The sequence below is a fragment of the Sebastes umbrosus genome, chromosome 24 (assembly GCF_015220745.1).
Source record: "Sebastes umbrosus isolate fSebUmb1 chromosome 24, fSebUmb1.pri, whole genome shotgun sequence".
Taxonomy (NCBI): Eukaryota; Metazoa; Chordata; class Actinopteri; order Perciformes; family Sebastidae; genus Sebastes; species Sebastes umbrosus.
This window is the reverse complement of record NC_051292.1, coordinates 4,265,741-4,292,077: the sequence shown is the minus strand read 5'-3', so window position 1 is coordinate 4,292,077 and position 26,337 is coordinate 4,265,741. Positions and strand designations below refer to the sequence as shown.

Below are 26,337 nucleotides of genomic sequence, written 5' to 3'. Positions count from 1 at the left end.
TAGGACTTTTATATTATTTAGGTTGCACCCAGTTCAAAAGACATTTATAAAAGAATAAAATTGAATGCCGGCGGTACTTTTATTCTGTTAATGCCCATTTTCAAAGGGGTCCCTTGACCTCTGACCTCCAGATATGTGAATGTAAATGGGTTCTATGGGTACCCACGAGTCTCCCCTTTACAGACATGCCCACTTTATGATAATCACATGCAGTTTGGGGCAAGTCATAGTCAAGTCAGCACACTGACACACTGACAGCTGTTGTTGCCTGTTGTGCTGCAGTTTGTTATGATTCAAGCATATTGTTTTATGCTAAATGCAGTACCTGTGAGGGTTTCTGGACAATATCTGTCATTGTTTTGTGTTGTTAATTGATTTATAATAATAAATATATACATACATTTGCATAAAGCAGTATATTTGCCCACTCCCATGTTGATAAGAGTGTTAAATACTTGATAAATCTCCCTTTAAGGTACATTTTGAACAGATAAAAAAAGTGCGATTCATTTTGTCAGGTAGCTCTCAAATATGTAACCAGCTGTTGTGTTTATTTTATGCGTAATCATAGACTTTTTTCTCTCTCTGTCTCTTTACCTGCTTCTAAAACTCTAACTCAGTGTTTGCACTTACAGTCTGCAAATGGAAAAGTTTTAAATTAAATAAACTCCGGCAATGCTTGAGTTTCTATGATTCGTGAGACATCATGCAGTTTATTGTTCCTCGCCTTTATTCTACGTTGCTTTGCTTGCCTTCCAAATAATATTACAAAAGCAATGAAAACGTCTCCCCAGCATTCGTAGTTTTGGATATTATTATTAGAACTTAGATTTGACATTTTACTGCAAACTGCTGATTTTACAGTAGAGCTTAACTTTGTTCATAAGCACAAAACTTTTAGAGAGATGAGCGTGTCGGTCCAAGTCCTACTTCCTGTGTGCTCCAAAATACTTAATCTCCTCTGTGTGCTTCAGATGAATACTGAAACTCCCCCTCTAAACACTGGCAGCTTTTTATTTCTGTTAATAACTTCTAAGACAGAGTGGGAGATATTATTTACTCTCAATATTGAGAAGAATTCAGCACATGTTAGTTTATTTGATGCTTTAATTCCCAAGAAAACTGCAATTAAAAAAGAAACCACCTACAGACGCTTTCCTGCGCGTCATCTGGCTAAAAACGATTACAGAGCTTCACACAAAAAATCCTGTTTCAGGGCATCCAAGTGACAGCTGTGTAGTACATAGCGGTAATTTGTTTCTCTCTCTTCTGTTATAGTTTATTTAAACATGAAGGATTTTCAACAGTTACCACTCAGTTCCTTACAAAGTAAATCAGTTCATTTCAGGCTTTATCTCCTCCAGCAGTCTGGTTCTCTCTGACGGCTCGGCACACTGATATCTCCGCAGTTAGATCAGTTCACATTCAAATTTATTTAATCTTCTGATAAATGCGGAAGTCAACTGTGACGATGATAAAGATGAGGGCCGTAATTTAATCACCGTCTCGCACTGCAGCCCATTTGCTCGAAAAGGCGTGTGAATTACAATAATGCGTAAGGCATTTAGTGTGCAACAAGAACGCCTGTCTTGCTTCTGGCGTGTCATTTGTACGCCATTTAGTCTGTACTGACTGCACGTTAAATGCATCTGTGTAAATATGCTACGCTCGGAGCTAGTGATGTAGAATATAAAGCGAGAATGGCCGCTGTTGGGGGCAGGTAGATGGGGACGTGGATGGGTCCAGAAACACAAGACTTTTAACCAGGAGACCGCTGTTCGAGACCGCTATTATGTGTTTTTAGTGACGTGTTTTCCGTACCTATGTCATGTTGTTTCCGTACGTATTTTACTTAGTTTACGTACTTATTTTAAGCCCAACCATGAAGTTTTTTCTAAACCTAACTAAGTCGTTTTGTTGCCTAAACTAGACATTATCGCAGTTTTGTGCACGTGTTACGATTCTGTTCCGAAAACTTTAATAATGAACAAAAGTTTCGGCCGGTATTTTGTTTTCTTAGTGACGTTTGTGACGTGTTTTCCGTACTTATGTTACGTTGTTTCCGTACATATTTTACTTTTTTTAACGTACTATTTAAAGCCCAACCGTGACGTTTTTACTAAACCTAACCGCGGACGTTATCGTAGTTTTGTTGCGTGGCGTACAAATGACAAGCCTAAAATGCGTCCTCATGACACGCGGAATGTCCTTGTAATGTCGTGGTATTCATACGCTTTGCCCACCAAGTACGTATTTTTCATATACGTTTTTTTGAATCCAACAAAAAACAAGTTGAGATGCAAAAACCTCGCAGAAATCAAATCTGTTCCAAAAACTTTAATAATGAACAAATCGGCCGGTATTTTGTTTTCTTAGTGACATTTGTGACGTGTTTTCTGTATTTATGTTACGTTGTTTCTGTACGTATTTTACTTTGTTTACGTACTTATTTTAAGCTCGACCATGATGTTTTTCCTAAACCTTATTATAACCTCATATTTAGCATGAGAGGGGATCTTCTCATCTAATTCTCAACAAGAAAGCAATCAAGCGTATTTCTGAAAATGTTCACTATTTCGTCAGCTACAAAAAATGTCCCAAGTGAAACACATGCAGCATTACTGAAAGCAACCCCTGCTCCACTTCAGCAGCCTGCCAGCATTTTGTACCCGGCCATCACAAAAACGACCAGCGATCATCTCGTGACCCATAAAAACAGTGACTGGGTGGCTGCAGAGGCGCCAGATGTGGGCAGGTGTTGCCATCGCTGCTTCACTCTCCCTCCCCGGAGCAGGTGGTTAAAGGCAGAGTAGTGACAGGCCGCTGTGGGGGAACAATGCTGTTGATGCGAGCGGACAGAGTGTCACTGCAGAGCACAGTGGTCTCTACAGCCTGCTGTCACATCCTGTGACACTCAGTGGACGCTGCAAAGCAGAGATGTCTTTGAAATATTCTGAATGCTATTTATACAGCACCGCTCCATCATTCTGGATTCAAGATTAAATAAACTCGTAGCCTGATTTGAAGAGAAACGGTGCACAGAAAGGCTAAAACATGGGGTCTGAAAATGTTCTTTTTTTCCCATCTAAGATCTTTCAAATGATGTTATACTGAAGCTCCCACTTTGCCACCTTAAAGAGGACCTATTATGCAAATTTTTCAGGTGCATACTTGTATTTTGGGTTTCTACTAGAACATGTTTACATGCTTTAATGTTCCAAATACGCTTTATTTTTCTCATACTGGCTGTGCTGCAGCTCCTCTTTTCTCCCTCTGTCTGAAACGCTGTTTGAGCTCCTGACCCGCCCTGATAAGCCCAGTCACAAGTCACAACCACAGCTCCTTGGTGAAAGTTTTGGAAAATGCTTGTAGTGATGTTGCATCGTCAGGCAGGTCAATCCTTACCCCTTTCTTGCGGTGATAGTTCCCCGTTTTTAAAGCCAGGCAAACTCGCCAGAATCCTCCTCGTCCTCCTCGAACATGTCTCTCACCCTCTTAACCTTGAAGAAGAGTCAGACCCAGGATATGAAGTGATAGAAGGCAAAGAGTGCTGGAAAAAGCAAACAAACTACATTTCCCATAATGCATTTCACAAACCCCACATGTATTTCGGCGAATCACAATGTATTTCCTCTGTCATGTGTCTAGAAAATGATGACATCATAAAAAACGCGCTCACATCGCATCCGTCTCTAAAGGAAGAAGCATGCAACACCCGGTCTTAAAGGGATATACACATATATGTTGCATCCACTGTGACTGGTCAACTGAACCAACTCTTCGGACTCCGCTCCAGCTCCGCTCTAATTAGCTTTGTTTGAGGGCGAGCCAAACTAACCGCTAGGCAGGTTATATGCAAATGTGTTACTTGGTGACATCACCACGTTACGGAAGAAGAGGCATGACTTCAAGCGAGGCGTTTCAGGCAGTTCAGGAGCAGTGTTTCTCCCTTTGGTGTGTGGACTTTGGGCTTTGTAACTTTGCAGACCTTTTACATGCACCAAAACACGATATAACACACTTAAAGGAAAGGGAAAAAGCACAAACGCATAATAGGTCCTCTTTAAGGAAAACCTCTTATGTCTCATTATCTCCTAATTCTGTTCCAGTCGAAAAAATATCGTTGCTTAGATGAGCTGCCTCCTTACACTGTGGCGTTTAATCAATAAGCCAGTGTGTTTACGCTCTATGAATATGGAGAATGAATCATCCGCTATGACACAATATTGATGCACTATTACACGCATGTACGGGTTCATATATATGTACAAACTGTCACTCAAACAGAATTCATACGAAGCTTTCAAATCACACACGATCCCTATCCTTCAGTTTCTGAGTCGGCGAAGGAGAAAAATGGCAAAGTCGTGTCCTGCATTGATTGCTTTCTGGTTTCCTACTGACTTAATGAAACACGAGTTGTGTTTTCCTTTCTCTCGGCTTCCTTTGTTTTCTGCCTCTTTGAGGGAAGTGTTGCAGGGAGCCACAGATTAAATGAGCGGTGGCATATTCCCCCAGGAAGCTGAAAATGATATCTCACCGAGCCAACGTTCTGCAGACTCTGTAAAATGGTGATAAGGCCGCTTATTGCTTTTAAATGGATTTGTTTCATCAGTTCAGAGTGAATTCGGTGCTTTATTGCACCACAAGAATGCAATATAATCTTCTTTGTACCAAACGTGAATATTGGTTCAGTTATTCTAAATTGCATCTGCGTTTTCAAGACTCAAAACAAGAATGTGAATTAAAGCCGCAAGCAGCGATGATCGGCACCTCGGTCGACACACCCATACATTTCTGTGACCTTTGGACACTGCATGCACAAGTTAGACGTTATTTCCTGCGGGGATTGAGTGGCAGAGGAAATGTCAGATTGAAAATTTTGCACCACTTCCTGTGTCCACTATGTAACGGATAATGTACAGTGAGACGGTCATTGTTGTGAAAGGAACCCGGACAGGGCGATGCTGGTCTCTCATCGCCCTGGAGGGGTTTCTTTCAGCTGCACATTATCCCGCTTATTACACGGCTACTTACTGAAGAAATCAATAATTTCACACAAAGATGGTCCGCCAGAGTCCGACATCAGAACTGCGCCCATAGCAACGGTCTGTCATACATAGCAACGGTCTGCTATAAAGAAATAACAGACTGCAGAACGCCATAATTCACCAATCAGGATCGAGTATTCAATAAAGCCGTGTAAAAAGTGGGGCTAGAGAACACGCGCTAAACATACATTATGTTGCTCTACATGAAGTGTAGATCACACAATGTAAATTTCCTGTTGCCAGTAAGTGGCGCTATGACTATGAGTTAATATTGCCATTTAGATGTCCTCAGGCTGCTATGAAGTAGGTCAAGTTTGGGGCAGATTGGACCAAGTACAGTCGAGTTACAACAGTTTATCCTTCAATGGCGAATCATGTAAATTCTTCGCCACGCCACGTGAACGCCGTTTCATAAAAACTCAAGCTTTTAACAACTTTTCATCACAAAGGTCTTTAGATTGGACTGACCCAATGTGAAGTCGATCGGGTTAAATCTGTAGGAGGAGTTCGTTAAAGTACAGAGCCTGGTAATGATAAAAAAATACACTAAAAAAAATCACACTAAATTCAAAATGGCTAACTTCCTGTTGGGTTTAGAGCATGGCTCCAAGAGACTTTTGTTTAAGTCTACATGTGATACATGTGCCTACCAAATTTCATACATCTAGGTGAAACGTACTATGAGGGCTGCTTCATTGAACTTTTTTAGGGGGCGCTATTGAGCCACCATGCCACACCCAAGCACAAGAACCATATCAGATAACGTATTTAACACTTTTAATGCTTTTTACAAGTTTACAAGCATCTCTAGGCCTTCAAATACAGTAAATATCTGTGATCTACTCTGTGAATGACTTCATCTTGTACAGGGCGAGTGACACAGAGGCCTCAGGGTGTCAGTGCAGCACTGCTGAACAGCTACTGTATTCAGAGTCACAACAGCTTTAGTCCCAGACTGACACACCAGCAGCTGACACATTAAATATGGATGCTTCATTAGACGGCTATGACTGCTCATATCACTGCTAGGTGTGTGTGTGTTTTAATCAGACTGCTGCGCTCTGATCACTGTCACCACTCATCAAGGCATTACAGTCTAATGCTGGTGCAGCTCGGAGCTATTCGGTGTGCAATAATGTGCAGAGGATGAGGTCGTAATGAAGTGCGTCTAACAGCTTTAATGTGGTCTGACTGAGAAAACTCATTTAGTGAGCTGCTGCGGGAAAACAATAAAACACATGCTGTTGAAATTATTGATTTTGCTGCAAAATGTTGCCGTTTAAAAGGAGGTAGTAACTAAGGGTGGGGAAAAAATCGATCCATCTATGTATCGCGATTTCTTTGCGAAAGATTTCTTCACATCTTGAATCGATCGCGCTCAAAGTAAATGAGATTTTCCCTGTTAAAGATTAACCAAACCACACATTTGCTCCCACTGAATCAAAAAAAGAAAAACCTCCGGTTGGATAATCGGAACCATAAGAAGCAACTAAAAGCCCCACTTTGCACAAGATGGCATGCAAACTGCTCTTGTTTTTACAAAGAATAAAGCTCTCTGTCAAATAAACGCTGAGAGCAATAACCGCAGATTACACAACAACAGAGACCTGCAGACGGGATCATTTAAACACGCTAAATCGCTGTTATCATGCAAAACATGTAACGTTCAAACTGCATTTCATCCTATTTCACAGTCAAACTGAAACTAAATCTCATATATAGGGCAGCTAGGATGCATATTAGCAGCATGCATGCTTTTATCATCAGTTCAAGGTGATTTTCATCGCAAACATTCACTAACAAATCCTTGAAAATGAAACAACAACAACAGAAGAAGTCACATATTGTGGCATGCCAAGCACCTATCATAATAAGATTAGCTAACGCGCAGAATAAACCACATTTTCCATCTTTCATCGTCTCATTATAACAATTTCCTGCAGCTCTGAGATGAAACACTGTCCTACTTTACAGACATGAACTGAAATTTAAGCTTTTGTGGAGAACATTTGAGGAAAAAGGACTTGACCTTTGACCTTGTCTGTGATCAAACCAAAGGTTCTCTTGTTTATGCTCTTGGAGGAGGAGAAAATCAGTCGGAAGTCATGACGCATGAGCATGATGGAGGTCAAAATATGATCTTTGATCTGGTTAAAAGTCAGCAGAGGCTGCAGCAAACAACAGCTGATTTTCCTCCTCAAAGAGACATTATGCAACGCTAACGATGCAAAGTTGTTTATCCTGCTATTTCTTGTCCGTCGGGCACAAAAAGGAACTGATTTAGCATTTGTAGCATCTGAAGCACCTCGCCGTTTCCTCAGGGTCGGGACTCTGAACTGCGGACAGTCGTGGTGTCATGCTCCACCACCTGAGCTTCGAAATAGCATCACACTGATTAATGAAGGTGAACGCAGGACAAAAAACATCCATGCACCCAAAGTCATGTGGCACATCTGGTTTTATCCACCATGTGGAGGTCATTCTGTCTCAGCTGGATGCTGAATGCAGAAGAAATCATCATGATGTTGAATATTTTATTTGTTTGAATGTCCACACAAATTTAATATGTATGCACACAAGCAAAACATTTACTAATGAACTATGTTTTCTACCTCGCAAAGGAGGCAATTATTCATCTAATTTATAGAATGAGATGTCTCCTTTAAACTTCTCGAAGTCCGTCTCTAGCTCTCCCGTCAGCTCCGTTCTCTTTATACATCCATGGTCATTTAACAGTTGTAGACTATGGAGATGAGAGTGACGGCTGGCTCGACCGCACGTTACCGCGATACGATAACGTTTCCTGTCCGTGACAGAGTTAGCATGCAGCTTTAGCCGTGATGTCTAGCTCTGCTTTTCCTGACAATAGGTGAAACCCAAAGTGTTTCCATACTTTACTGGATGTGTAGTGTTTAAAATAATTAATTCGCAATCATAATTTTTTATTTTTTTCAGGAAAAGCCATATTTTTGTATTCAGCACCTTTCTTAAAGCTCTGTAGATGATTTATTTATTTATCTATTTATCTATTTATCTATTTATTTATTTATTTATTTATTTATTTATTTATTTATTTATTTATTTATTTATTTATTTATTTATTAATTTAGTTATTTGGTTATTTAGTTATTTATTTAGTTATTTATTTATTTCAGTTTAAAGAAATACTTTAATAACACTAAAAGTACCAGGTGGACAGCTATTTTGGGTTTCCATTGAAGGAATATACTGACTTTTGGTAATTATCTATTATTATTTACTTTTGTGTTCTTAGAGTTCATCTTTGTTTTTTTTGTTTTTTTATATTTCATTTATAAATTACCGTCAGGGCTGTCAAATTTAACGCGATAATAACTTGATTAACACTTTGCATTAACGCAACTTGCGATTTTTAGGTTGTAGCAGGTTTTTAAAAATGTATTAAATACTCGACAAATCTCTCTTTAAAGTACATTTTGAACAGATAAAAAAATGTGCAATTAATTTGCGATTAATCGCGATTAAATATTTGAATCAATTGACAGCCCTAATTTCTTTTTTTTTTTTAAATTAAGTAAATAAATATGTTACCAATACGACCTTTAAAACAGAGACTTGAGAATAGATTTGCCGTCAACCTCGTCTAACATGAGGTCATGCTCCGAAGGCATCAATCAGCTCGCTCCTGTGATGGAGGACTCGCTGTCCCCTTTGGAAAAAAAAAAAACGCAGAAAAAAAAATAAAAAAAGAAGAGCTCAGCGGGACGGCGAGGTCATTACTATCTTGTGCAAGGTCACCAAAATGCCACTGGGTAATTGAGTGAGGCTCGGCTGGTAGCTGCAAATCGAGAGAGAACGAGAGAGGTGCTTCACCTCCATCTGTCGGGGGGGAAATGAATCAGAGCTATTTCATATCAAGGCTGGTTTTGTGTCGTGGGGGAACAGAAGCAGACTGAAATTACAGTTTATTTTTCCCATTTTTTGGATGCTCAGCAGAAACATGCATCGCCAGCGAGGAAGACAAAGGTGGAAGTTTATCTTCTGGGAGGAAATGGTGCTCCCCACCAATCCTTGTTGCTTTGCGAGGCGACAAAGGGAAAAGCACTCTCACAGCAACCAGAGTGCCGCCACACTGTCGCTGTGAGTGCATCAGCGAGGAAGTGAATTCATGTTATTTGCCGATTACCTGCAGGCACAGAACTGCTGATGGCAGGGCTTTTCTATATTGTAGAAGCCTCTCTATCCCATCAGTGCCTTGTCACAACCAATCCAGCTGCTTCTTCTGATAGCTTTCTTTCATTTGCCTCTCTGCATCCCGGCATCTGTGTTTGTTTTGGAGAGGCCATCAGCTCCCAACAATGTCTCTCCGAGGTCCCACCTGTCCTTGACCCTCATCTTCTGCTGCTGCTGCTGCTGCCGGTGTGTGTGTGTTTGCTCATCTCTGTGTGTGCATGAATAAGCAATGGAGGGTGACATTGTGTGTGCAGAGGTAAAGGGTAGAGTTTTTTAACCTTTGCTGAGCAGAGTGAATGGAGAAAAAAAGCAGAGAGAGAGATAGTAGAAGATGGAGGAGCGCTGCAACACAGCATTTACACCAACAATCATTCAAGGTTCTTCAGAGCAGAACATATTTACACATGCCTGCACATCCCATGCTGGCATAGAGGTGGAAAAAATGTATTTGTATCTTGAGCCTTAGAGAATAAAATGTTTTTAGGGCTGTCAATCGATTAAAAAATGTATTCGAATCTGTTCAAAATGTACTTTAAAGGGAGATTTTGTCAAGTATTTAATACTCTTATCAACATGGGAGTGAGAAAATATGCTGCTTTATGCAAATGTATGTATATATTTATTATTGGAAATCAATTAACAACACAAAACAATGACAGATATTGTCCAGAAACCCTCACAGGTACTGCATTTAGCATATAAAATATGCTCAAATCATAACATGGCAAACTGCAGCCCAACAGACAACAACAGCTGTCAGTGTGTCAGTGTGCTGACTTGACTATGACTTGCCCCAAACTGCATGTGATTATCATAAAGTGTGCATGTCTGTAAAGGGGAGACTCGTGGGTACCCATAGAGCACGTTTACATTCACATATCTGGAGGTCAGAGGTCAAGAGACCCCTTTGAAAATGGCCATGACAGTTTTTCCTCGACAAAATTTAAGGTAAATTTGGAGCGTTATTTAACCTCCTTCACGACAAGCTAGAATGACATGGTTGGTACCAATGGGTTCATTAGGTTTTCTAGTTTCATATGATACCAGTACCTTCACTCTAGTTTTAAAAATGAGCAACCAAATATATGTAGCATCTTTAAATAAAGGGCTAAAAGTTCAAAACCCACATATCCTCTCTACCTTGGCAACAGCACCTGTACCTGCTTCGTTGTATCTGGATTATAGAGCCACCCTGAATAGAAATGTCTTTATCTGTGTTGTGTGTCCTTCACCCTCCTTTAAAACACACAATGCCGCCGCCCGGTCCAGCCTTAGAGGCTTTGTAATGTGCTGTCAAAACCTATTTACCTCCTTCATCTGGCTTCTTTGCCGCACCTCGAGTGCACGGTGGGGGTGGTGGGACTGGTAGGCTGCTATCTGTGTGGTAATCCACAAGATCCTCCTTTTTGTTGTTGTTGTTGTTTTACTCCATTGTTGCTTGTAAAGTGCTTGTTGTGGTGATGTTTCTGCTTCCCGGAGATCACTTATCAAATCAGATTGATTTAGTTTGTTGCTGGTTTCTGGCTGTCGTTCCTGTTACTTCCTGTTTACTCCAAACAAAATACATCACGTCCTGAAAAACAACTAAAAGAGCTTCCTGATGTTTCTCAATGGCTGGAAGCAAAACATGACTTATTAAAGCTGCTTTTGTCAATATTTATATATTTAACAATGGATCAAATGACTACTTTTAATGTGACCACTTTCGTAATATTAAAAGTGCAATTGATAACGTTCAGCCACTACATGTTGCATTCTCCCTCCCCCATTGTATTCACTTCACAACAAGTGGTTGCCTGGCACTTACTGTCAATCTCAGCCGTTTATCTGTTTTTTATTTTTTTTATTTATTTTATTTTATTTATTTTATTTATTTTATTTATTTTATTTTATTTATTTTATTTATTTTATTTATTTTATTTATTTTATTTATGTTGAGTTGCGCCTTTATTTATATCAACACGGAGGCTACTGCAAAATGTATTACCCCTTACCTTTCACAATAAAAGCCCTAGACATATGATATTCGCAGGGAAGTATTTTGCATTTTTGTGTTGTCTGCTGTGTAAAGGCCTTTAGCAACTAGATTTAACACAGTGAAGCATTTAGCAGTTAAAGTGTGTTAATGCAGGTTTAACTCTGGTAGCCTGTATGAACACCTCATCAATAGATATCAATGGGAAGAGATGCTTTACTCCCCACCGTCTACAGGGGTTTGAGGAGTACCTGCTGCTCAATAGTCTGGCTATTGTCTTTATTCATCATCGTAGACTTCAGACAATGAAGGTTTCTTGTAGAGTTGGCTATACGAGTATTTTGTAACACCTCTCTACGAGTCAGTTTTCCACAAAACATCCACAACATCCACATCAGCGATGAGATTACGATCGTCTCGCCTGAATCCATCACGGCCGGTATTGATTTTGTGAACCTCTTCCTCAGGAGATCCTGACCAATTTGGGCTCCGATATGAGTTTTTCTTCGCTGCTGGTGAGGATGCAGCGCTGCCATAATCGAGGATGGATGCGGGGCCACATGTTGAGAGGGAGCTGTGGGAAGATTAAAGCAGGTAGGCTTATTGATTGGGCGATAGACGGCGGTGAGGTGGCCATTGATTGGGCAAACAGCCAATTTTTGACCTCGAAGTGCACCGGGTGAATCGATGGCATTAATCCAGTGGGACCAGTGAAGAATGAGAGGACTGGTTCCATCTAGTTTAGCGTTATGTGGCGGCCTATTCCATCTGGATGTGACTTAATTTAATGTTTCTGTGGTTAATTAATCTAAATGTTTTAATTGATAGCTTGGAGACGATCTTGACTTGGTAATTGTCAGACATACATGCCAAGATAATCAGCTTCAAGTCCTCTCTGTTCCGTCTTTCTGTCACACTAATAACCTAAACGCATACATTTGTCTATTTAGTCAGATTCATTCAGTGTACTCCCGGTCCAGATGGATCATTTTGACCTTTTCAAATGACAATCAATACCATAATAGATACAGTTCTTCTCCTTTCATATTCATGAGGGGCCTCAAAGAGTGGAGGAACAGCGCCTGCATGACATTACTGTAAATTAGCATAATGTGGTCTAACAATTAATGCACATAAAATGGCTTTAAAGTCTAAAATGTGCATTTTGCATTGTTTGTTGCATTGTTTAAACGTGCAACAATTTCGTATGAAAAATACAGACTTTTTGTTTTCTACTAATATTATTTCTTCAAATCATGATCGCTACTGACGCATTCAGAGTTATAAACGTGTATGTGCACTAGATATATGTGTTTATTATTTATAGAAATTTTATTCAATATGTATTATTATTATTATTTTATTTTATTTTTATTTTTTATATGATTTTTATTTTCTAATCATTTTTCTTTATTATTTTAATCATTATTTTAAATGGATCTTATATTTTTATATTTTATTATTATTATAATAATTTCATTATTAGTATATTATTTATTATTATTATTATATTATTATTATTATTATTATTATTATTATTATTATTATTATTATTATTATTATTATGTAGTTAAAGTATATTTGATACAAGGATAGGTTCATTATCAATAATTCGTTTTGATTTAGCACTAAACACAAAGCACAGCTGAGGCTGATAGTAATGTCTTCAGTTTTGCAAAATTGGTAGGATCCGTCCTCTGGGGATCATGAATATCTGAACTAAATTTCATAGCGATCCGTCCAATAGTTGTTGGTGGACTGACCGACCTACAGACCCAACATAGCCATCCCTACAACTGTTGATCAGAGATTTAATTCCCTAAATTCTCTAAAATGACTCAAAATGACTTCACATAGCATCTGATATAAAAGAACATTTCGTCATGCATGTTTCAAAAGAGCTTTGTTTACATTAAAACAAAAAAGATATATATTTGTTTTTTGTCAGACAACAAAAAGGCATTATAGTAAAGCTACAACACGGACCCGGATCAGCTAACACACCATCCTGATTCCCCCTCCACCTGTCACCACTAACAGCTGCAGGGAATTTAAGCGGCGCGCAGGTTGCTGAAGGTAACGTGAGCGGATCAGAGATACCCCCCCACCAAATTAGGTCAGCGCTTGTCGGATCATTGCTCCTGTCTGATCGAGAGAGAGGTCAGCGCTCTCACCTTGTCTGGCACGCCACACACATGCACATTCCTATACTGTATACTCGGGCGCGAGGCCAGGAGACAAAGCCGGCAACAGTGGAACAATATGGCCACGCTTCAACGCTCACTACTGTAAACCCTGCCCGCAGACTGCAAAACAGAAAACCTCTCAAGTGTGGCGGCGTTCTGGTTTACGGAGTGCGAGTCATTAAAAGAGGATCAGACATGTGCACACTTTGATATGTCACAAGGCTTTTATTTAATGATGCTGCAGAGCTGAGGTTACCACCGGGACCACGGGGCAGCAAACACAGAAGATCATTTCAACTACAGAGATACAAGTTGGACCGCTGTTTGTGGAGTTTCTTTAGATTAGGGAGATTTTCTGTGTGTTAAATCATTACTTTCAGTTCAATGTTCTGTTACTTGATCAGTCAGGTTATACAAATTACACAAAACAAGCTCGTCAAGTTGTGGAAGGAAGGGTAAAACTGTTCTGCAGTGAATGACACGCTGGTAAATTGTGACGCCAGCACTAACTGTTTAATTAATGCTGTTTATAGTTATAGTTATAGTGTGCTGTTTCAGTGCTTCATATCTGTTGAGCTCACCCTGTGGTTGCCTTAGCAGATGGTAGCTTCCAATTAGGAGAGGCTGAGAATGTAAAATGCATCGACAACAGGAGGAAAGTAGGAGGCAGCTCGCTGCAAAACTGCAGGTTTTTATCTAAGTTGTTTGCTTTGTCTCAGTTTCATAAATATTCTCATCCGTGTTAGATGTTGATGTGACTTTAAGGATGGCAGAGTTGGTCAGGTTGATCTCATACACTGTTCGTAGCTATACCTACGAAACGTAATGTCTGTCCAGGAGTCCGCTGTTCGTATCCCATGTGAAACCAGAAGATTTTATTTATTAGTCACGTAACTTCCGTACTTAAGTTACGCCACTTCTGGAGTTATTTGAACCCAAATCATGATCTTTTCGTAAACCTAACTGCATAGGTTTGTTGCCTAAACATAACTAAGTAGATTTGTTGTTTAAACCTAACCAAGTCTATCGTTTCCTAAACCTAACTAAGTCGTTTTTGTCACGTAACTTCCGTACTTAAGCTACACGACTTCTGGTGTTATTTTAACCCAGACCCATGATCTTGTAGTTTTGCTGCTTAAACCTAACCAAGTCAATCTTTTCCTAAACCTAACTAAGTAGATTTTGTCACGTAACTTCCGTACTTAAGTTACGCCACTTCCGGTGTTATTTTAACCGAAACCCACGATATTTTCTACTACGTTGTTTTGTTGCTTAAACCTAACCAAGTCAATCTTTTCCTAAACCTAACTAAGTAGATTTTGTTGCCTAAACCTAACCATTCCTGTGAAGACGGAATTTTATTTTGGAAAGACTGGGGCGGAAATTAACACATGCATCACATGTTGCTGGACATTCATAGAAAAACACACAAAAAATTAGGAATATCTAAGATATCATACAAACCGTTGTATGAGAATACATTGAAAACGATAAATACTGAATTACTAAAACTAAGATGATGAACATGCCAAACATTACCTGCTAAAAGAAAAAGAATGAACCCCTGGAAACACGTTTCATTCCTTCTGTAAAGGAGTGAAATCATTCTTTATGTACTCTAACATTCTCTTAGACCTTTTATTTGACCTGACACAACACATGTAGGAAACTGTACAACACTTGACCTTTGAGAGAATTGTCTCAGCTCGTGTGGTCACTCAAAGGTGCTTTGCCCGTCGGCACAGGATCATGCTGCTGTGTGTAATCCAACCACGAAGAGTTAAATCAGCCCTGGGGTGCCCGATGTGTGATGAACTCATTGGATCACCTCCAGCTGTCTGCTAACATTATCCGCTCCCTCCTGTTTAATAACATTGGTCAGTTTTCTGGAGGCTAATTCGCACATTTAATTGTTTTAGTGCAACCTGGCTGGTGTTAGAGCAAATGTGTGTCACGGATACATTTCATTTCCATCCTTCCTCGCTGCCACATCCTCCTATAGATTGTATAATAAGCCCTCTATGGTCTTAAAGCCCCATGTGGTCTGTGTAGGTGGCTCTCAGGCGGGATGGTGATCATCAGAGCGTGTGACAAAGCCAAAGAGACAACTGACATGAACACATCAATACACATCAGGCTTCACACTGAGAGCTTGTTTAGCTCCTTGCTCTGATGGATTTAATCTTTCATAGGATGGCCTTTCCCCATGACATTATCGTCGTTATTGTGCCACAAATCTATCCGAGATTTGCGTTTCTATGAGGAATTCTTTCATCCTCCGATGGGTTGGCGAACGGCAGCATTGTACGCTGAGATTAGCTTCGTTACCGTTGGGCATAGAGTGTGAAAACCCCTCTATCAAACTGTATTAGAGTCACAGGACCGTCGCCTTTCGCGCTGAGTTGCCACCCTCCTAGATGTGACAAGGACTATGATCTTCTGTTGTTTTGAATGGAAACTGAAAGCACAGGTTAGCGGGGCATTATGAGCCGTGGCGTCGCCGAGCCCCGTCCACACCCTTTGTGCACCACCCAGTCATCGCGATGTGGTCTTGTGTCATTCAGCCTGAAGGTGTGGAGGAGTTTCTCGAATGGCCTGGGTGTACTATGTTGTTGGATCACAGTGAAACAATGCTGTATTTGCTTTCTACTGCCTGATAGACGAATATCTCAAAACCTCAGCACATAAAACAAAACTATCTGCATGATTAGACACCACAGTGCAAAAAACATCTTTGTTTTATCAAGTCATTAGAGCCATGTTAGGAAAGGCAGTCATAATGTTACAAGAAAATAATAAAGTTATAATATTTTAAGAACAAGGACATAATATTTCTGGGTTTAAAATTACAATATTTTGAAAAAAAATTCAGAATAAAGTTGCAATATTTTCAGAATAAAGTCATACTATTTTGAGAATAAAGTTGTACTATTTTCAGAATAACAAATATTAAGAGAATATAGCCATAATATTTTGATAATAAAGGTGTAGTGTTCATAATATTTCTGGGATCAAAGTTACAATATTTAGAGAAAAAAGTTGTAATATTTTCAGAATAAAGTTGTATTATTTTTCAGAATAAAGTTGCAATATTTTCAGAATACAATTATACTATTTTGAGAATATAGCCATAATATTTTGATAATAAAGTCGCAATGTTCATAGTATTTCTGGGATTAAAGTTACAATATTTAGAGAAAAAAGTCGTAATATTTTCCACAATAAAGTCATATTAATTTCAGAATAAAGTCGCAATATTTTCAGAATAAAGTCACAATATTTTCAGAATAAAGTTGTAATATTTTGAGAATAACTTCATAATATTTTGAGAACATAGCCATAATAATCTGAGAATAAAGTCTGAATTTTTTGGGAGTTACATAATGATTTGACAATAAATTAATATTATTTTGAGACTAAAGTCAAAAACTTCTTAGAAATAAGTCCAGAAAATATATATTTCCAGAAAATCTGATTTTCTTTCCCTAACTGTGGCCTCTAATACTCTGTATTTCTGTCTATAACTGAGACCTAAAAACAGTCTGACATGACTTTAAGACGTCATACCAGGGTTTAGTTATGAAATGTGTTTATTTTGGGTGAACTGACCCTTTAACTTCTTATGAAACAAGTTAGCTTGTTATTCCAAACGAGTGCTTCCGAGGTATGAAGAAAATATGCCATAACTGTCTCATTGTGGATAATCGCTTCATTAGTATTCAAGCTGTTTTCCTGCGTTTAGAGAGCATATAACACACACACAATTCAACATAAACTGGTACTCACCAGCCCCTTTTAATACGCACTGAAGTCATGTTGTCTATTTTCATTTTCTGTGTATATCAGACATGACAGAAGTTGGATATTTTTACACACTTTCAGAGAGCTTCTCTGTCGACACTGCACAACACTGCCGCTGTAATCCAAACAGACAGTGCTGTGAGACAGTGGCAAGGTTTTACGTGCCTTCAGAAATGTCACCCTACCTCCGGTCCCTGAAAACTGACGAGCGACGACACATTGCACAGATGCCATGCGGGTGTACATGAGAATAGAAGTTTTAGTTACACAAACATTTCTCGCGGGTATAGCTGATATCCAGAGGTGGTAGTAATCTCATTGGTTGAGTTAAATGTCACAGGACTGAAGCACAGTCTTGTTAGATTGAGGCCTGGTTAAAAGGCAAGAGATAAGAGAGGAGGAAATAAGAAGTCCGACACTGTTGCTTCAAACTGCAAACATACAGTCGGTTATAAATTATCCTGCCACTTCGCCTGGCTGACCTTCACAGTTTCATCTTGCTGGAGTAGCTTTTGTGACCAAAGGCTCCCGTTGACCTTCCAACACCCAGGATGCTGTTCTCATTACTGAATGCAAAATGATGTCATTGCATTCATAATTTATATTCACAATTTGATGAAAGTGTGCTCCTGTCATTCATGGTAAGCTATAATTTTCTACACACATAGGCGATATGAGAGCCGTGCCATTTATTGAATATTATAAAACAAGATGTCGACAGCCAAAAACCAAGATGGTTTTATAATATTTTGATAATAAAGTCCTAATGTTCTTAATATTTCTGGGATTAAAGTTACAATATTTAGAGAAAAAAAGTCATAATATTTTCAGAATAAAGTCATATTATTTTCAGAATAAAGTTGCAATATTTTCAGAATAAAATCATACTATTTTGAGAATATTTTGAGAACATAGCCATAATATTTTGATGATAAAGTCGTAATGTTCATATTATTTCTGGGATTAAAGTTACAATATGTAGAGAAAAAAGTCGTAATATTTTCAGAATAAAGTCGTATTACTTTCAGAATAAAGTCGCAATATTTTCAGAATAAAATCATACTATTTTCAGAATATTTTGAGAATATAGCTATAATATCTTGATAACAAAGTCGTAATGTTCATAGTATTTCTGAGATTAAAGTTACAATACTTAGAGGAAAAATTCATAATATTTTCAGAATACAGTCGTATTATTTTCAGAATAAAGTTGCAATATTTTCAGAATAAAATTATACTATTTTGAGAATATTTTCAGAATATAGCCATAATATTTTGATAATAAAGTCGTAATGTTCATAATATTTCCGGGATTACTATTTTTAGAATAAACTCATAAAATGTTTTTGGAATAACATCATAATATTTTGACAATAAAGCCATATTAGTTTGTTACCCTCCAAAAATGGCGCTGCGCCCCAGAATTCTCCGCAATTCCCATTCCCTATCCTCCAAAACCCAACTTTCCTCCATCTGGATTACTCTACTTGTACGTTTTTATCTACTTTACAGGCTTCTTCATGTGGTTATGGACGGTTCTAAATCTCCCAAGAGAGCAAGAAGTAGAAATCCGTACACGTGACGGAAATTCAAGTGAGTAATTTCATGTAGACAGGTATTGGTTCTGCTTGTGGGTGGTGGTGGAAATCACATACACAAAAGGGAATCTGGTGGAAAAGCAATTGAGGGAGGAGAAGCTTTGCCTCTGAGTGAATTCACCTGCGGCAAATTCTGAAAGTTTTTTAATCTAGGATGGTCAGAGAAATACACGTGCAACCATATTTCTATTTATAGCCACTACTTCCTTCTTCTCAGGCTGACGGGAGAAGAAACAGTGTTGGGAATATCATTTGAACCAGAATGCCATTAGAGCACTTTGCTCTGTAGGCGTGCATTCATGATATGTAAAGATATGTAAAATGGCATAAATGGCACATGCTTGAGTGTTCTCGTATGCAAACTGTGTAGTAATTATCTTCCTCATAATTACTACTCGCCTGAATTTTAATGAACTCTTTGCTGCGTAACGAAGCGGTTTGCAGGTGACGTCCGTGTTGGTGAACAAAGTAAAACTGAGTGATATACCAGCTTATCAGAATCCGCTGTAAACTACCACCAGTCACTAGTGGAGCACCAGTTGGTGCTGGTGGTGCAGCTACGCCCCGAGGCCCTCTATCCATATACATAATTTTATGCGCACAGTGCAACAGCAGACACACACCCACCGCTACCTCATTAGTGACTGCAGCCCCGAGGCTTGCAACTGGGAAAAGGCCTAATTGCACAGTTCAGCAGCACTGACAGCGCTCACAGCGTTTTGGAACAGACTTCGACAAATGAGCATCAGGTGCAACCACCTACAGTAATATTCTGTTATTTCTGACCATAGCTGTCACAGAAGTAACAGCCAAGTTAAGCTCGTGGTAAGCTTAGTAACTTTCTGGAGCACCGAGTCAACGAGCCGAGAAGTTGGACTGATTAGGTGTCAATCACTTTGCGGTGCATAGGACCCGTTGTAAGTGTATTATATTGCACTATAGGTTAAGCTGTAGTCATAAAGCCATGTACCACTCCACCACTCTGTAAACAAGTTATTTCACCGCTATGCGGTATGGTTTTTGGCCGTCACCATCTTGGTTTTTGTCCGTCGTCATCTTGATTTTTGGCCGTCGTCGTCTTGGTTTTTGGCCGTTACTATGTTGGTTTTTGGCCATCACCATCTTGGTTTTTGGCCATCGCCATCTTGGTTTTTGGCCGTCACCATCTTGGTTTTTGGCCGTCGCCATCTTGGTTTTTGGCCGTCACCATCTTGGTTTTTGTCCGTCGTCATCTTGGTTTTTGGCCGTCACCATCTTGGTTTTTGGCCGTCACCATGTTGGTTTTTGGCCGTCACCATGTTGGTTTTTGGCCGTCGTCATCTTGGTTTTTGGCCGTCACCATGTTGGTTTTTGGCCGTCGTCATCTTGGTTTTTGGCCGTCACCATGTTGGTTTTTGGCCGTCACCATGTTGGTTTTTGGCCGTCACCATGTTGGTTTTTGGCCGTCGTCATCTTGGTTTTTGGCCGTCACCATGTTGGTTTTTGGCCGTCGTCATCTTGGTTTTTGGCCGTCACCATGTTGGTTTTTGGCCGTCGTCATCTTGGTTTTTGGCCGTCACCATGTTGGTTTTTGGCCGTTGTCATCTTGTTTTTTTGCAACCAGAAGTGACACGAGAGGGTGAAGTGTGCTGGGCATAGACTGTATATAAGAAGTGGACGTAGACACCGCAACGTCACCCATTGGTTTGTGGAATGTCGTTTTGAAGCCTCGAGTTCGGCATTATGGCCATCACCATCTTGGTTTTTGGCCGTTGCCATCTTGGTTTTTTGCAACCAGAAGTGAATACAAGCGAACGCTATAATATTGTAAACTCATGTTTACTGAGGTAATAAATCAAGAGAGAAGTAGGCTCATTTTCTCATAGACTTCTATACAATCAGACCTCTTTTTGCAACCAGAGGAGTCGCCCCCTGCTGGCTGTTAGAAAGAACGCAAGTTTAAGGCACTTCAGCATTGGCTTCACTTTTCAGACCCGGAGGTTGCCCACTGGTGCTGGGTCGGAGCCAACCATAGTGAGCTAACTATTTGGCTGACCGTTACATGTATTCTGTTCCTATAGCTCCGTTACATCAATTTACGAGTACGAGCTAACGATTAACATTATAGCTGTTAAACATGAGCGTGTTGGCATAGCATGGCTTCAGACTCTTAAGTCCTGTTGGGACACCACGGTAGTGTTTTGGCAATATTAATCAGCCGGCATGTTTTATTAAACCACTGAAATCATCTCTTCAGTGCTTGATTGCACTTGCTTGAGCCTCTGCGCGACTTCCTTGAGATGTTATCATCCTTGCACCTGGTGCTTATTTGTTAAAATGGATTCCAAAATGCTCTGAGCGTTGTCAGCAGAGCTGAACTCTTCAATTATTTTCCACGTGCATGCCTGGGGTTTACAGCCACTAATGAGGTAGCACTGTGTATGAGTGTGTTATTCTGTATTCATATAATTATGCATGTTTCAGGAGGGGCTGTTCATGCATTTTGCATCAGTGCCCACTGTGGCCATGTTCACAGAGTTAGGTCAATCAGGGAAGAAAATGGATGTTGGGTTTAATATTTAAAAGATTAACCCCATCATTTAAACCATTTATAGGGTAAGAACCTTTAAAGAGAGCGAGAACGAACACAGAACATTGAGGTCATTGGATAATAATTGAGAGCTGGAGACCTGGAGAGACGAGGAAATCAATATTGTCTTCCTGCTTGAACTTCAGCTCAAAGCTTCTTTATTTTGTGAAGGTTACATCTATTTTATCATAACAAGGATAACCTCTCATAATACAACTAAAATAAACATTTGTCACATTATTATCTGGGAGTTTCACAGGCGTTTTCTTCATCCTTCTCTTTAGTAAGTCGGAGGGAAAAGCAGGGGCTGCTGGGAAATACTGACAGCTTCCACTGGTCTGTGGAGACCAACTTGTCCAAACTATCATACCGCAGTATGCTCATTATGAAAAACTACATTTATCCAGATAAACAGACAACGTGTTTCTCTTTATTCAACTAAATAAAATGATCCACTGTGGTGTCAGCAGGCAGTTGGTTGCCAGATGGCGGTCGCTCCGCAGTGGCTGAGACTCTGTAGACCTGCGTTAACCCGTCTGGCTGCTTGAATTATTAAACATGTGACTGCTTCATAGAAAATGGACCTCTTGGAACCTACATAGCTCAAAAATACATTTACAATTATAGCTGTTTTTACATGTTAAAGAAATAGTTTTGGGACATATGTTTATTTGTTTTCTTGAGGGTTAGATGAGAAGATTGATACCACTCTCGAGAGACTCACAGCTGCCAATCATGACGTCTCGACCCCTTTTTATAGCATCAAATAACTAATTAAAACCAAACTTGAACATACATTAGCGTGATAAGAACTACCTAAAATGACAGAAAACAATCTTTGGGAAAAATGTATTTGACTTTGACTTTTTAGTTTTTCCCATTTGCTAACATGGAGGGGGCCGGGCTTATTACCTATACTGCAACCAGCCACCAGGGGGCAATCAAGATGTTTTGACTTCACTTTTGGGGAATACCGTCCATCTTTATATACAGCCTACACTGTAAAAAAAAAAAAAAGTGTAAAATAACGGAAATTTTCCGGCAGCAGGGGCGCCAGAAACTGTCTGTTAAAAAACGGAAAAATACTGTCCTTTAATTAACATAAATAAACAGCAATTATCTTTATATAATTAGCCTTTATTACTGTAATTTTACAAGAAATATTTTACTTTTAACATATATTTATTGTTAGAATAGAGTAATACACCATAAATCTAAGACCATTTACATATAAATCACAAATGAAACATGTAATTTTACATTGCAAAAGCCCAAATTTCCATTAATTCAGCAGTTTTGCAAAAAAAAAATCTGTATTTTTACAAGAAATATTTTTAGAATTCCATGAAATCCTTTTCTTCTAACATAAATTAATTGTTAAAATAGAGGCATGAACTTCTAAAAAAACAGAATAATTATCTTTAAAAATTATCAAGAAAAGCTTAAATACAGATAATTACCATTGTGATTACAAAAAAAAATGTAAATCTAAGACTATTTACATATAAATCACAAATGAAACATGTAATTTTTACATTAAAAAATGTTTTTTTTTACAGTGTATGCTCTCACTCCTGATGGGTATTGGTTTACAGCTGCAAGGTAAATAAACAATTGTAGGAATGTAAATGCCATAGAGTTTCAAGTAGTGGCGAAGAGCAAAACAAGGGCTGATATGGAGGGACCGGACCGCAGCTTTGGAGATACAGGGGGATTTAAAGCCTTACACATGAGCACCAGGGCTTTAAATCCTGCACGAGCAAGCACAGATAAACAGTCAGATGGAGGTGGGAAACATGTCATCCTCACACGGCGAGGAGATGGGATATAGCCCTTTAATGGCTCTCACTATATCATTAGTTAAGGAGTGAGCGCGGTTAATAGAGTGCTGACGCAGGCAGGTATAGCTCCCAATGTGTGCGATGGAAATGTGGCTTTTTCGACAGTGGATGAAATGTTAATGGAAAAGTGCTGATTCCAGACAAGATGCGATGTGGCCTGACAGCGCAGCAATATAAGACCAGGAATGACTCATGGCTTCGTCTGGAGGTCTCAAGGCCTTCGCTGCACTTAGGAAATCCACTCACGAAACCAGTCACTGCTGTCCAGGGAAACGTGTTTCATAGAAACAATTAGAGGCTGATACTGGACTATTATTTAACACTGGGTAATGGTGAGGCCAAGCTGATAAACAGACTGAAAAATATACAGTTAATTGTATTTATTTGCCCATTTCAATTTTTATTATTAATTAAATATCTTTGAATGTGGACTGTTGCTTGGACAAAACAAGCAATTTGAAGACGTCACCTTGAGCTCTGGGAACTCAGGTTGGCACTTTATCATGTTTTCTCCATTTAAGAACATCCTAGAGGGCACTTTATCATGTTTTCGCCACCGTAAGGGTACTCTAGAGGGCACTTTATCATGTTTTCTCCATTTAAGAACATCCTAGAGGGCACTTTGTCATGTTTTCTCCACTAGAAGGGCACCTTAGAGGGCACTTTATCTTGTTTTCTCCACTAGAAGGGCACCCTAGAGGGCACTTTACCATATTATCTCTACTGGAAGGGCACCCTAGAGGGCACTTCCTCTGGTTTTCTCCATTTGAGAGCATCCTAGAGGGCACTTTATCATGTTTTCTCCACTTGAAGGGCACCCTAGAAAGCACTTTATCATGTTTTCTCCACTGGAAGGGCACCCTAGAAGGCATATTATCTTGTTTTCTCCACTGGAAGGGCACCCTAGTGGGCACTTTATCATGTTTTCTCCACTGGAAGGCCACCCTAGAGGGCACTTTATCATGTTTTCTCCACTGGAAGGCCAACCTAGAGGGCACTTTATCATGTTTTGTCTATTATAGGGCATTTTTGCTTTGCTTTCTAGCATTGGAGCACCAAGGGTCCAAGGGTGCCAGTTTTCTGGTAATTTACTGATAAACAACAAACTGAAAAACGTACATTGCCGTTTTAATATCAGTCGAGCTGCTGCATATTATCGCACTACAAAACAGAGTACTGAATTTCCACCAGACTCGACTCGTCTTGATTCATTCAATTCTTTTCACCTCCAACATAACAACACTGTGGAGAGAGCCTGAGGTGAAGAATTCATTTGGTAGCTGCTTTGGGATGCTGGTGCATATCTGTGTGTGTGTGTGTGTGTGTGTGTGTGTGTGTGTGCGTGTGTGTGTGTGTGTGTGTGTGTGTGTGTGCGCGTGTGTCTGTGTGTGTGTGTGTGTGTGTGTGTGTGTGTGTACATCCCACAGGGGCTCCATCTAGGGTGGATGCTGCATAGCTGTTACAAATGATCCTGTGGGAGACTCGCTGACAGCCAAACTCTGTGCGGTTCCACATGCCTCATCACCACACACACACACACACACGCACACGCACACACACACACTTCATGTGGCTGCAGCAGCCCACAGTGAGTGAAGCATGTTGGTCCCCGGGTAAACTCCCACTGCATATCCTGTCAGTTCAGAGAAAGTGTCAATCAGCTTGTCCAAGTCAGCTAAAGAGATGTGTCTACGCCAGCAAAATGCACTTTAGCTGTCCTTGTCCTTCACCACTTCTGACAGCAAAATAACACTGTTATTGCTAGGACAATTCCTCTATTCTACTTTTTAAACTTTATTGATCAAGGGAGGTTTTTTTTTTGCTGAGCATGTGTACCTTTTCTCCACAGTTTGCCACCTGGGAACTGTCCAGTACAAACACACTTTGATTGTGGACATTGTTTAGAGGTTAGCCAAGGTAAAGTTCAAGAGAATTCTTCTTCTTCATAAGTGAAAGTGCTGTTAATTCACTTTCACTGCCCTGGTGGTCATAACTTACACAGGGGCATTGGGTGTTGATATATTGTACATTTTTTAAATGTATTTTTTATAATGCTTTATTGAACACATGCTCATTTACAGAGGTACATTAGTAGACCAAAAAAAAGAAGATCAAACAAAAATAATACATGTATGTTTTATAATGCCAAAGTTTAGTTTATATACATCATATTATGTTAATTTAGGTTAGGTAAGTTCTTAATGTTTTCTTTGTTTTTAACATTGGTTAAGATGGTGCTATATTGTTTGAATTCAATAATAAAGTGCAGGAAAATTGGCTTGATCCCTGACCTTTTTTTCTTATGAATATTGAATTGTCCAAAAATAATAAATAATTGTTTTCAATCTTATCTTGACTAAAATAGTATAGTATGTTAAAAAAATAATAATTCATAATATAATATGTCAAAAAGTCATCGAAATAGATTTTTTTTAAAGTCGTAGTATAGTATGTCCAAAAAATAAAAGTATAATATGTCGAAAAAAAATAAAAAAAGTCATAGTAAAGTAAGTTGAAAAAAATAAGTATAGTATGTCAAATTTATTTTTTTAAAAAGTATAATATGTCGAAAAAAAAAAAGAAAAAGTCATAGTATAGTATGTCGAAAAAAATTAAAAGTCATAGTATTGTATGTTGAGAAAAAAATGTATAGTATGTCGAAAAAAAAATCAGGAATATACTATCAGGCGTGTGACATCATCATCATCATCAGCCTAATCAATACAGCTGAGCAATCAGCTGCCACACCTGGTGTTAATTAGCTGCTGTATCCTGTATCCTGCTGTAACACCTCTACCTGCTGCTTGTGATAGTTTTATAGTAAAAACCGACAGTTTGAAACAAACAATGTGCCTTTATTTAGTTGGAGAGTATCATCATCATCATGCTGGAACCCAGAGATGTCAACAAAGGTAAGTCTGAATTGAAAGTGCTGATGTTAACTGTTAATATGCTGCCATCTTGTGGTGAAATATGGGAAACACTGCTTTTAAATATATGATGTTCAGCTCTGGTTCAAATGACCAAAATGTCTGGAATTATATAATGAATAATGTCTCAATATTGCACAATTTCGTAAAATGGTTTTAAAACATCCATCATCT

At 39.1% G+C, this 26,337-nt stretch overlaps 1 protein-coding gene and 1 long non-coding RNA gene across 2 annotated transcripts in view; both read left to right on the top strand.

Annotated features, from left to right (window-relative positions):
• The first annotated feature begins 11,714 nt into the window (after nucleotides 1-11,714).
• Nucleotides 11,715-22,051, top strand: LOC119483591. The gene is made up of 3 exons (XR_005205747.1): nucleotides 11,715-11,832; nucleotides 18,738-18,818; nucleotides 21,677-22,051. It is a non-coding gene; the product is annotated as an uncharacterized LOC119483591 (long non-coding RNA).
• Nucleotides 22,052-26,003: 3,952 nt separating this feature from the next.
• The window catches only part of mmadhca (metabolism of cobalamin associated Da), a 7,862-nt gene continuing 7,528 nt past the window's right edge, over nucleotides 26,004-26,337 (top strand). Inside the window, exon 1 of the mRNA XM_037761782.1 lies at nucleotides 26,004-26,145. The gene's annotated coding sequence lies outside the window, so the exon portion shown is untranslated. The remainder of the gene's footprint in view (nucleotides 26,146-26,337) is intronic.